A 13,085-nucleotide genomic window follows, 5' to 3' on the forward strand; every position below is an offset into this window, starting at 1 on the left:
TAGTGAGTGAGACAGTTAGTCCATCTATTAGTTGTTGTTATCAGCATTGAAAAATGGCCCTGACTTCTTGTCTTTGACATCATATTTCATTTCTTCTGATGGCAGGCAGAAAAAATAGGGAAAGGCAAAATTTCAGTGTAGGTCACAGTATGCAGCATTGTCTCTAGAACAAACTAATAGACTCTGGTTTTCAACTGATTAAAATACTACAAACATAGAGTTAGGCAATTCCATAGCAACCTAGGTCTTAACTACCTGCCCAACAACAATCTGATCTACAAATTTCCTTGTTATGTCACATGATATATTAAATATCAATATATTTTATATATGTATTCTACCAAATAGAAGGGCTGTTTCAAAAACATGTAATAAAATTCATGACATTGTCCTTAGTGCAAAACAAAATTCAGTGTTCTTATGAACAACTTCTGGATAGTTAGGTACACATGTTGTATAAATTGTGGTGCAGTATAAATCTAATGAAACAGTTATGTCACCAACAAGGTCACACTTGGGTGAGCTGCAATCTTAAAAATATGTAAAAGGAACACATCGGCATCTGTTAATGTCCATAATTTCATTTTCACTAATCACCAACAGTGTCTTCAATTCAATATATGGTGTGGTGTGATGTGATATGACATGCTGTAATATTGTATGGTGTATGGAGTGAAGTGATACATGGCACCAGTGTACTTGGCCTTCTTAAGAGACAAGCTGACTGTACTAAGGGAAACTGTGTCCCTAGCAGTTTACTGCACCAACGTGTTCATGAATAATGCAGTCCTAGCACACTTAAGTCAAATGTTCTCTGGTTTGAGGATAACGGTAGTGGATTGGACATTGAGGCCCATTGTATGGGCTTGAATGGACTTGAGGTTCAATTCAGTGACCCCCCTTTTTTTTTAAGGACATGTGAAATGTAAGGTCTAAATAATTTTCTTTTATGCCATCAAACATCTGATACAACATATCCTTGATGCCTGTGTAGCTGATTAACAGGACCTACATACGAAGTGGATTGGTCACCCATGTTGAAGCAATACCACATATGTATTGTTGCTCATGGTATACTATTTGAGCATTTATTGTGATGTGTCCACTGTATATCATGCAATGCTGTAATATGTAACAGACACAATACATTGTAGGACATGTGTTTTCAGGAGTACTTTGTGTTGTTGTGATCATATGTATAGCCCCAACACTTAATGCAAATAATTAGAAATTCACTGCATACTTCACATGAGAGTTTCTTAGATCGGCTTCATATTCATGCAGTCTGGTTGCAAAGAGATCTGGAGTTCTAAAGCTGAGACAGCTAAACACACATGTGTGTTATGAAAAAATCCTGATTTAACTGCCAGCTGTTGAAGAATAGGGAACACAGTATCAATAGTGACCTGGATAAACTACGTGCAGCATCCTCACATACATGAAAGTAATTGGAATATGGGATACACAAGACACAATCTTCACAACAAGAGGAGGAAAAGGTAGATTAGCTGAAAAGATAACTGAAAATATAGGAGGAGGGGGGTGGGGGGGGGGGGGGGCACAATCATCGGTGGCAGTATTCCTGCGATTACAGGTGAGTGAGGTAAGCCTTTTTTTAGATTAAATATCTCATTAGGACAGACAACTTTAAAAGAGGTCTGTATAAATGAAGTGTCGCACAAAAAACAAACATGTTTGAATAAGATTATCATGGTGTATTAGAATTTTATGGTGACTAAGAAACAAAGTTAATGATTAGGAACTTCTTATGTACTTACATAACCTAATATGCCAAAAGAAAATTGATGTGTTATGTCTGTCTGACCATCACATAAATGCAGGAATCCATATACAGGGTGGTCCATTGATCGTGACTGGGCCAAATATTTCACGAAATAAGCGTCAAACGAAAAAACTACAAAGAACGAAACTTGTCTAGCTTGAAGGGGAAAACCAGATGGCGCAATGCTTGGCCCGCTAGATGGCGCTGTCGTAGGTCAAACGGATATCAACTGCGTTTTTTAAAATAGGAACCCCCATTTTTTATTACAGTTTCGTGTAGTACGTAAAGAAATATGAATGTTTTAGTTGGACCACTTTTTTTGCTTTGTGATTGGCGCTGTAATAGTCACAAACATATGGCTCACAATTGTAGACGAACAGTTGGCAACAGGTAGGTTTTATAAATTAAAATACGGAACGCAGGTACGTTTGAACATTTTATTTCGGTTGTTCCAATGTGATACATGTAGGGGAAGGTGGGGCAAGGTGGGGAAGCTAACTTTAAACCCTTACAAAAGGGACAAAAATAAACAAATTCAAGTAGGTTTGATCATCATTTGTTTACTTAACCATTGAATTACAATAGATGCAAAGAAACCTGCAAACTTGTTACATTTAATTAGAAATATCTCGATTTGAAACATAAACTACCAATTCCCCATCTTGCCCCATATGCGGGATAAGACGGGCAACTAGCATGAATTCATCTCTAAAGCTTAAATAAGGACTGGAATAACGAAACCATGTGACGATAAGGTTTCGAAACATGGTTCTGCGAATTGTAGAATCAGGTATTACGTTTTATTTAGGTCTCTTACTTTCACATAGTACACAAGTGTGGACAGCCTCGTCATCATCACTTTCTATCCTTGCACAAGTGTCATGGGCCCAGTGTCCGCAGCTAATACACCTCCTCCTATATTTTCAGTTATCTATTGTGTCTTGTGTATCCCATATCCCAATTACTTGCGTGTATGTGAGGATGCTGCACATAGTTCACAGAAGTCGCAGCAGTATAAACATTCTTCACTCTCTTCCTCATTGTCATTCGACCTAAGTTTATTATCCCTTGAGCATGAAGGGGTGGTTAAGATGTCAGTAACGTTCGTCACTTTTTCGTTGTCATTATGTCCTTTTGGTAGTATCCCAGGTTTATTAAACGTCTTTGAGAAGAGTTTCCGTTTACATGCAGCACGTTTGGGGACTCCTTTTCATTTAACTTCTTCAGATAGTTCACTCCTATAAGGAGATTCGGTTAAAACAACGGGTTTTCCACGCCTGTTAGATGGTTTCCTTTTGGTTTTTTTATCCACCTTTGGAGTAGCTAACACCATTTCAGGGCTGGTAATCTGAAAGTTAGACGAAACAGAGGCTTGATCGTCAGTTGTTAACTGTTCAGGTGTTTTACGTCTTGACAACATCTCTGTTATTTGGTCTTCCGTTTCTGTAACTTCAGATGTGTGAGCTTGATGAATGTCTGTAGTTGAACAGGGAAGGTAATCACTTTCTTGAAACACATTTCTGTTTACAGGCCAAATGCCTGTTTTCCGAAATCCGTTCACTGCTGTAGACATTGTAGCTGAATGAACGAAGGCTTTGCCGAATAAACTTGCGATCTCATGCAGCGTAACAACTTTTCCAGGATGGGTGCAAAGCCACGCTCTTACTTCATCTAACAATGTAAGTAACATTTACTGAAAGGTTTCATAAATGCCGTGTCCAATGGTTGAAGACGGTGTGAGCAGTGTGGCGGCAAACACAGCAAGACAACCACATTTTCGTGGGCCACATCTATCAGTCCTAAATTCTTGGTGTGTGTTTTGTGGCCGTCCAATATGAGAAGTATTGGTCTTTCATTTGACGCTCCAGTAAATGCAATAAACTTCTTAAACCAAGTTAAAAACAGTTCTTTCGTCATCCAACCAGTTTCTTGGACTTCTGCCCAGGCACCAGGGGGCAGGCCAGTCTCAAACGCTTGTTGCATTCGTTTTCGAGGATAAATTAACATAGGTGGTACGTAGCACCCCGACGCTGAAACACAGATTTCTGCAGTTACAGTCTGGCCTCTTTCTGCTGAAGTAACTGCTCCCACCTGTCTGGGCCCTTTCAAAGCAACCACCTTTGTGTGACCTTTTGGAATGACTGTTAAGCCAGTCTCATCGCAATTGAAAATTCTGTCTGCCGTAAACTTGAATGTGTCTAATTGACTTTCTAATAGATCGAAAAACCGATCTACAGCAACTCGATTAAACCCCATTGCCCGTGCGATTGATGTGGCATCTGGTTTTCGTATTAAGGTAGGATTTCGTGCAAGAAACCCATTTAACCAACCTCTTCCAGCAGATTTGACTGCAGTATTAAATGGGTGTTTGATGTTGTTTCGTTCAGCTAGCTGAAAAGCAAGTTCGCAAAGTTCTGTAACTGTTAGGCCAAAATGCTGTCCTTCCATCTGTGTTAAGTAGTCTTTAAGCTCTGCCTCTTGTTCTGGGGTAAACACACTAGTGATTGGTCCTAACCTTTTCACAACTGTGTAGCCAGGATTAGCACGTTCCTTTGCCTCATGTCGTTCAATCGTTGTCTGTGGCACGTTGAACTATCGAGCAGCCCTGAAAGAACCCATATGACCTTCTATAACAGCATTTACAGCGCCTTCCATTGACTCCAATGACCAATCTTGCCTAGACGTTTGTCGCCAATACTTGCGAACCATCTGAAATAAAACACGTGGAACGTACTATTGAGTCAGATCATTCCTGGTAATCTATATTATATAGTAAATACCATATTTCCAATAGTCAGTCGTTAAAGCATAGCAAGAATACTGACTTTGCACGTTTTGTGTATTTTTATTCACCATATACCCTAAGGCATACTTTGTAATTAATTAAGAAACGTTGGAATAACGAATACCATTCTATTTACAATTGTATTCAACGTATAATGTACGTGTTCAAAACCCCCAGCGAAGTAAACACATGAGACGACAAGAACGTAATGGTTGGACAAATACTAGGGGCAAGACGGGGAAGTTCCCCATCTTGCCCCACCACGTCTTGCCCCCTACCATGCTGTCAGGTGATGTTACGCCTACTGAACACTATTTATAAAATAGTCTGATTTAAAGTAGTTGTCACTTGACGTTTGCGGCTGCGAAGTTGTGGCGTTGTCACGTCAAGCACTGGCTGGAGGCAGCCGCCTCAGCGCATCGCTACACCCGGCGATAGAAAATCGTTTTAAAGCCTGTATCTTCTACAAAAAGTAACTAAAAAATTTCAAACCCACATATGATGAATATCTCTACAATGTCTCTCAATCTGTCAAATATCTATTCTTAATTTTAATTAGGACAAGAGTTACGTTAATTTGTTTGAAACCATTTAAATTCACGACTTCGCAAACAGCTTCTAACTTACCACGTCATTACTGAAAAACTATTGGTGTCGCAGCAAAATATTTTTTTCCATTCATTACCAAAATATTGCACTCGGCAAAGAATCCTTAAAAGTTTTCGTAGTGCATCACGTTTCCTGTATATAAATTTCTGAAAACAGCATTTTTAAGCAACCCTATGAGTACTGAACTCGAAACAAGTATGACGTTTAAAATCTCTATCTCCTATAAATATTATGTAAATACACTCCTGGAAATGGAAAAAAGAACACATTGACACCGGTGTGTCAGACCCACCATACTTGCTCCGGACACTGCGAGAGAGCTGTACAAGCAATGATCACACGCACGGCACAGTGGACACACCAGGAACCGCGGTGTTGGCCGTCGAATGGCGCTAGCTGCGCAGCATTTGTGCACCGCCGCCGTCAGTGTCAGCCAGTTTGCCGTGGCATACGGAGCTCCATCGCAGTCTTTAACACTGGTAGCATGCCGCGACAGCGTGGACGTGAACCGTATGTGCAGTTGACGGACTTTGAGCGAGGGCGTATAGTGGGCATGCGGGAGGCCGGGTGGACGTACCGCCGAATTGCTCAACACGTGGGGCGTGAGGTCTCCACAGTACATCGATGTTGTCGCCAGTGATCGGCGGAAGGTGCATGTGCCCGTCGACCTGGGACCGGACCGCAGCGACGCACGGATGCACGCCAAGACCGTAGGATCCTACGCAGTGCCGTAGGGGACCGCACCGCCACTTCCCAGCAAATTAGGGACACTGTTGCTCCTGGGGTATCGGCGAGGACCATTCGCAACCGTCTCCATGAAGCTGGGCTACGGTCCCGCACACCGTTAGGCCGTCTTCCGCTCACGCCCCAACGTCGTGCAGCCCGCCTCCAGTGGTGTCGCGACAGGCGTGAATGGAGGGACGAATGGAGACGTGTCGTCTTCAGCGATGAGAGTCGCTTCTGCCTTGGTGCCAATGATGGTCGTATGCGTGTTTGGCGCTGTGCAGGTGAGCGCCACAATCAGGACTGCATACGACCGAGGCACACAGGGCCAACACCCGGCATCATGGTGTGGGGAGCGATCTCCTACACTGGCCGTACACCACTGGTGATCGTCGAGGGGACACTGAATAGTGCACGGTACATCCAAACCGTCATCGAACCCATCGTTCTACCATTCCTAGACCGGCAAGGGAACTTGCTGTTCCAACAGGACAATGCACGTCCGCATGTATCCCGTGCCACCCAACGTGCTCTAGAAGGTGTAAGTCAACTACCCTGGCCAGCAAGATCTCCGGATCTGTCCCCCATTGAGCATGTTTGGGACTGGATGAAGCGTCGTCTCACGCGGTCTGCACGTCCAGCACGAACGCTGGTCCAACTGAGGCGCCAGGTGGAAATGGCATGGCAAGCCGTTCCACAGGACTACATCCAGCATCTCTACGATCGTCTCCATGGGAGAATAGCAGCCTGCATTGCTGCGAAAGGTGGATATACACTGTACTAGTGCCGACATTGTGCATGCTCTGTTGCCTGTGTCTAAGTGCCTGTGGTTCTGTCAGTGTGATCATGTGATGTATCTGACCCCAGGAATGTGTCAATAAAGTTTCCCCTTTCTGGGACAATGAATTCACGGTGTTCTTATTTCAATTTCCAGGAGTGTATTTTGAAATTGACGTACAGTATCAGTCTCAGTGGTATCTATAAGCAAATCAAATATCTTTTCTTAATTTTAATTAGGGCCGTTGTTATATTAACTATTGAAGTGTGAGAAATTTTCGCGTCCGGAAAAGTTTTCTTCTTTAGATTGCAAATCTCGAAAACTATTACACACATTGAAAAACATCTTGGTGTATATACAAAATGAAATAGAATTAAAATTCAGTCTAACTTACCGTAAGGAGATGACGAGAGCTGGCCAAACAGTATTTCTTAGTTTCTCAACAAAAATAAGAATTAATCGAAATAAATTCGCAAACACAATATTTAATGGCAGTAAGTAAACTACACACTAATCAGACAATGCGAAAACACCGCTTAATTCAGAGTCAGAGTCAGTGGAACTATCCGTCTCGCTGCTCGTATTCACAGGTATAATCAAGTCTTCGACACTTTGTTGTAAGATACCTTCATTGTTCCATGCGTCCTGTATCACTCCTTTCACGTGATGCACTACCTTCTGCCAGTCTTCCGAGGTCACAATTTCAACTGCCTCTTTCAAAAGGCGTTCCACTTCGATTAATGTGAATTTCTTATTTTCTGCAGCAATATACCGCTTAACGTGAGCCCAAATCAGCTCTATTGCGTTGAAATGGCAATGGTAAGGAGGCAATCTGAGCACTTTATGCCCGTATTTTTTTGCTACTTCATCCACAATATAAATCGGGTTCTTTGGCTTGTGTTGCGATACAAGTTCTAATAATTCTGCCCTTGTAAAATTACTGTCGAGCTGCACCTTATGTTTCTGTAACCACCTAACAATGTCGTTTTTCCTCGTTGCGTTTGTGGGTGCTTTGTCTTGTATTACTGAATGATAAGGAGCGTTATCCATAACAATGATAGAGTTTTTTGTTAAGTTCTGGAGCACACAGTCTTCAAATCATTTTACAAAAGTATTGTGGTTCATCTCTTCGTGGTAGTCGGAGGTCTTATTTGAACTGAATAGCAGCAGACAATTTGGAATGAAACCTTTTGAATTTCCGGCATGTGCTACAATTATCCGTTTTCCTCTGCCGATCGGAGCTGCCATACTTCCGCTGATGGTACCGTCTGTCCAGCCTTTTTTTAAACTGTGTCCTGCATTCACCCACGTTTCGTCAAGCCAAACGATATCATCAAAATTTGTCCCCACTAATTCTCTAAGAAAGCGGCATCGCCAGGCCGCAATATCTTGGCGTTCCATTAGTAACTTTCTGCCAGAGATGGATTTATAGCGGAATCCTAACATTTTCACGACTCGTAACAAAGACGATTTACTACCCTGAAACAAGTCAGCCGCTGTGAGGGTAGCATGTAGTTTTTTGAGTGATGGATATTCCTTCCTCGAATAAAATGAGTATATTTGACGACGAATGGCATCTTCCTGAAAAGAGTCAAGTTTTGTGACCCTCTTCTCTAGTCGCCTCTTTTTCCCAGGTGTATCCAATTTAGATGATTCACTTGAGACTTCTCTCGTGAATTTCTCCTTGCAGATTCTTATTACTGATCGCTCGCTAACTTGCGAGCAGCTGCGGTTCGCTCCACCACCTTATCCAAAGGAACGAGAGGCCCTCCTGCATCCCTCTCTCTCTCAAAATACTCCCTTAAGGAACACACGTATTCACGCGCCTGACTGCGTATAACGACGCCATGTCCGCCACTTTTTGGAGCTTTCCGAGGAGTGTGCAGCCTCGGCCTCCCTCTCTTGCGACTGCTTTCATCAGACATCGTAAACACGCAAAGCTACAAGTCACTCAAATCTCTCACCCGCACGTCTACAACGGCTCGCTGAGGACTGGCTGGCACAATGCCTTTGTCAGCTCAGCAGAGAGAAGTGGCAACGCAGTGGCAGCCGACAGCGCCGGTTGCCATTGGTTTATTGGTGGCGGGAGCCCTGCAGCCCGTTGCCTGTCAAGTGACAACTACTTTAAATCAGACTATAGTGAATATTGACTACTGACACAGCAGTTTACTGTTAATAAGACGTACTATTCAGTGCTATACATACAGTTTGGACAAATGTTCATGAAACAAATGTTTTAGGACCTCGGAAGGTGTAAAACATTGCAAATAAGTATAACAATTGTACGTACCTTGCAAAGTTCACTGAAACCACCACGAAACTAAGGTTCAGCAATGACAACACACTGGGGCCTGTGTATTGATGATGTTGACGTAGCTATCCACAGATGGCAGCACTCTAACTGTAGCTTATAGCCCTTCCCCGAATTACCCCACCTCCCCGTCTTGCCACGCCTTCCCCTACCTTTGTGAACTTATCATTTCTCAGAACGCATGCTGTTACAGCGTGATTACCTGTAAATACCACATTAATCCAATAAATGCTCAAAATGATGTCCGTCAACCTCAGTGCATTTGGCAATACGGGTAACGACATTCCTCTCAACAGCGAGTAGTTCGCCTTCCGTAATGTTGCGCTGAACCGCCGATCCTGTCGCAGCAACTCAGCAACGATGTCTGCAGCAGGGGAAAGAAAGGCAATCTGCAAACCAACAGGCTTCACAACAGCCTAACCGTATACCCAATATCGACAGTCCGACGCAGATCAGATTATAAGTTCTTTTCCCAGTTACTTGAAAAATCCATAAAGAAAAACATTAAGCTGTAGCAGATTCAACCTAGAACATAAGGATCGACGCAGCAAAATTCACCAATCCCTGCTGTAGAAAAGTTTTATCGTAAAAAATTTTTTTGGCAGTTCAACAAAGTCACAGAGTTTCTATATGTTCGTTGTGCGGTCTGACACTCCTTGATGTCTGAGCCAGAATAAATTGAAATTCTCCTAAATTTTTCCTTAAACAATTAATTCATGTCACTAAAGAATCAATCTTGTTCTCATTTAACGAAATATCCCACTTTAAAACCGATCGTCTTCACCACAATCGCCGATAAAGTTTTAAAACAGAATTTTAATACACTTCACACTATCGATTATTTTCAAAATATCAATACGTGTCGACTTCTCATTAATAAAGCTGTAAACTAGTTACTTATTGAAGATCGTCCACATTCCTGATAATTTCTGCCAGAATCTGTTCAAGAAGTCTGAAATTTAATAAAATTTGCAAATTACACACATAAGTAATATTTACGATGTATGTCGTAACAATAGAGTCAACTGAGTGTTTTAATTTCTCACTCGAAGTTTATTTAACAGTTGATAACCAATTGACATCCAATTACAAACTTTATCCTTCCACATTCAACATTCAACTCCTTTTCATTTTATAAAAAAAAAAACATAAAACATATTTTAATTATGGTCAGCATGCTGTTTCAACGATTTTTCCTGACGCCGGCCGTCGACTACGATGCAATAGTGGTTAGCTCTCGTCTTCCTTCGCGTCTGCAGTCCCCACTGGATCATCCTGCTGCCACGCTCGACATGAAAAAAGGAAACAAAATCTTTTTAAATAACAAGTCTCCACTTAACATACTACAGATAAAAATATATATTAACGTTTCTTACCTGGCGTCGCTCAAGCGGTAGAGAAACGCTATTAGACATTTTAAACACCACAATGTTAGCAAATGCATTGACAATGCGCTGTCGCATGTTGTCGGTGGATCACGATAGCAAATATCCTTCAACTTTCCCCACAAAAAGAAAGCCGGGGACGTCAGATCTGGTGAACGTGCGGGCCATGGTATGGTGCTTCGACGACCAATCCACCTGTCATGAAATATGCTATTCAATACTGCTTCAACCGCCCGCGAGGTATGTGTCAGACATCCATCATGTTGGAAGTGCATCGCCATTCTGTCATGCAGTGAAACATCTTGTAGTAACATCGGTAGAAAATTACGTAGGAAATCAGCATACATTGCACGATTTAGATTGCCATCGATAAAATGGCGGCCAATAATTCTTCCTCCAATAATGCCGCACCATACATTAACCCGCCAAAGTCGCTGATGTTCCACTTGTCGCAGCCATCGTGGCTTTTCTGATGCACAATAGTGCATATTATGCCGGTTTACGTTACCGCTGTTGGTGGATGACGCTTCGTCGCAAAATAGAATGCGTGCAACAAATCTGTCATAGTCCCGTAATTTCTCTTGTGCCCAGTGGCAGAACTGTATACGCCGTTCAAAGTCGTCGCCATGTAATTCCTGATGCACCAAAATATGGTACGGGTGCAATCGATTCTCGCGCAATTTGTCTGCTACTGATGTGCGGATTAGGCGCGACAGCAGTTAAAACACCTACTTGGGTATCATCATTTGTTGCAGGTCATGGCTGACGCTCCACATGTGGCTGAACACTTCCTGTTTCCTTAAATAACGTAACTCTCGGCGAACGGTCCGGACACTTGGATGATGTCGTGCAAGGTACCAAGCACCATACATAGCACACGCCCGTTGGGCATTTTGATCACAATAGCCAGACATCAAGACGATATCGACCTTTTCCGCAATTGGTAAACGGTCCATTTTAACACGGGTAATATATCACGAAGCAAATACCGTCCGCACTGGCGGAATGTTACGTGATACCACGTACTTATATGTTTGCAACTATTACAGCGCCATCTATGACAAAGTGAAAAAAGTGTTCCAACTAAAACATTCATATTTCTTTATGTACTACACGAATATGTAATAAAAATGATGGGTTCCTATTTTAAAAAACGCAGTTGATATCCGTTTGACCTATGGCAGCGCCATATAGCGGGCCAACCATGGCCCCATCTGGTTTCGCCCTTCAAGCTAGACGAGTTTCCTTCTTTGTAGTTTTTTCGTTTGATGCTTATTTCGTGAGATATTGGGCCCGGTCACTATCAATGGACCACCCTGTATAAAACAGAGAAGCCTATATTAAATGAGCAGCCTATATCTGTAGCAAAAAATATGTGGAAAGTAGTTGTCATGTAGGCCTATGTCTGAAATAATACCAAGCTCAGATGTAGTGAACTAGTGGTTTTGTGGTAACCCATTGGGCTACCACCCCCTTTGGCAGTAATCAAAAGTCATTGATACTGTTGCCACCAGGTGGTTGCTGTTATGACTCATCAGTTTTCTGCCTCTGCTACCATGGTGATTGGCCACCTTAGAGAGGCACCACTGCAAATCTGCTGTGCAGGATGTCCATGAAGATATCCTCCAGCACCAGCTGCACCAGGCTTCACTACTGCTGTCTCTTTATGTGGCTACTGCTAGTTGCAAACTCCTTTTAGTCTCCACTCAGAATACTGTGCACAGACTTTTCTCTATATACAGTACAAAAACTAGTTAGTTAGTTACGTGTTCCATTGATCAATAGCATGGGAAAACGGTTATGATGTGGAATGTGTCAAATGCACAAGAAATGTGCACAGGAAACAAGGTTTTTTTGTTTACATTATAGTGTTATACCTAAATATTTCTATTATCTATCCCATTCCCTTAAATGGCACAAAATGCATATATTATATCTACAGATTTATTTACTCATATTCAAGAATTCATCTATGGTATAGAAGGAGTTGTCAAGAGGGTATGATTTCAATTTGTTTTTTAAATTGTTACTGCTGTCTGTCAGACATTTTATTTCATCTGGTAATTTATCCAAAAGTTTTATAGCAGCATATTTTACCCGTTTCTGTGCCAAAAATACACTCCTGGAAATGGAAAACAGAACACATTGACACCGGTGTGTCAGACCCACCATACTTGCTCCGGACACTGCGAGAGGGCTGTACAAGCAATGATCACACGCACGGCACAGCGGACACACCAGGAACCGCGGTGTTGGCCGTCGAATGGCGCTAGCTGTGCAGCATTTGTGCACCGCCGCCGTCAGTGTCAGCCAGTTTGCCGTGGCATACGGAGCTCCATCGCAGTCTTTAACACTGGTAGCATGCCGCGACAGCGTGGACGTGAACCGTATGTGCAGTTGACGGACTTTGAGCGAGGGCATATAGTGGGCATGCGGGAGGCCGGGTGGACGTACCGCCAAATTGCTCAACACGTGGGGCGTGAGGTCTCCACAGTACATCGATGTTGTCGCCAGTGGTCGGCGGAAGGTGCACGTGCCCGTCGACCTGGGACCGGACCGCAGCGACGCACGGATGCACGCCAAGACCGTAGGATCCTACGCAGTGCTGTAGGGGACCGCACCGCCACTTCCCAGCAAATTAGGGACACTGTTGCTCCTGGGGTATCGGCGAGGACCATTCGCAACCGTCTCCATGAAGCTGGGCTACGGTC

At 42.9% G+C, this 13,085-nt stretch overlaps 1 protein-coding gene across 1 annotated transcript in view; it reads left to right on the top strand.

The window, feature by feature from the left end:
• Nucleotides 1–13,085, top strand: part of LOC126184776 (cytokine receptor-like) — a 430,688-nt gene that overhangs the window by 286,445 nt on the left and 131,158 nt on the right. The gene's annotated exons all lie outside the window — the stretch shown is intronic.

The sequence above is a fragment of the Schistocerca cancellata genome, chromosome 4, assembly GCF_023864275.1.
Source record: "Schistocerca cancellata isolate TAMUIC-IGC-003103 chromosome 4, iqSchCanc2.1, whole genome shotgun sequence".
NCBI classification, from domain to species: Eukaryota; Metazoa; Arthropoda; class Insecta; order Orthoptera; family Acrididae; genus Schistocerca; species Schistocerca cancellata.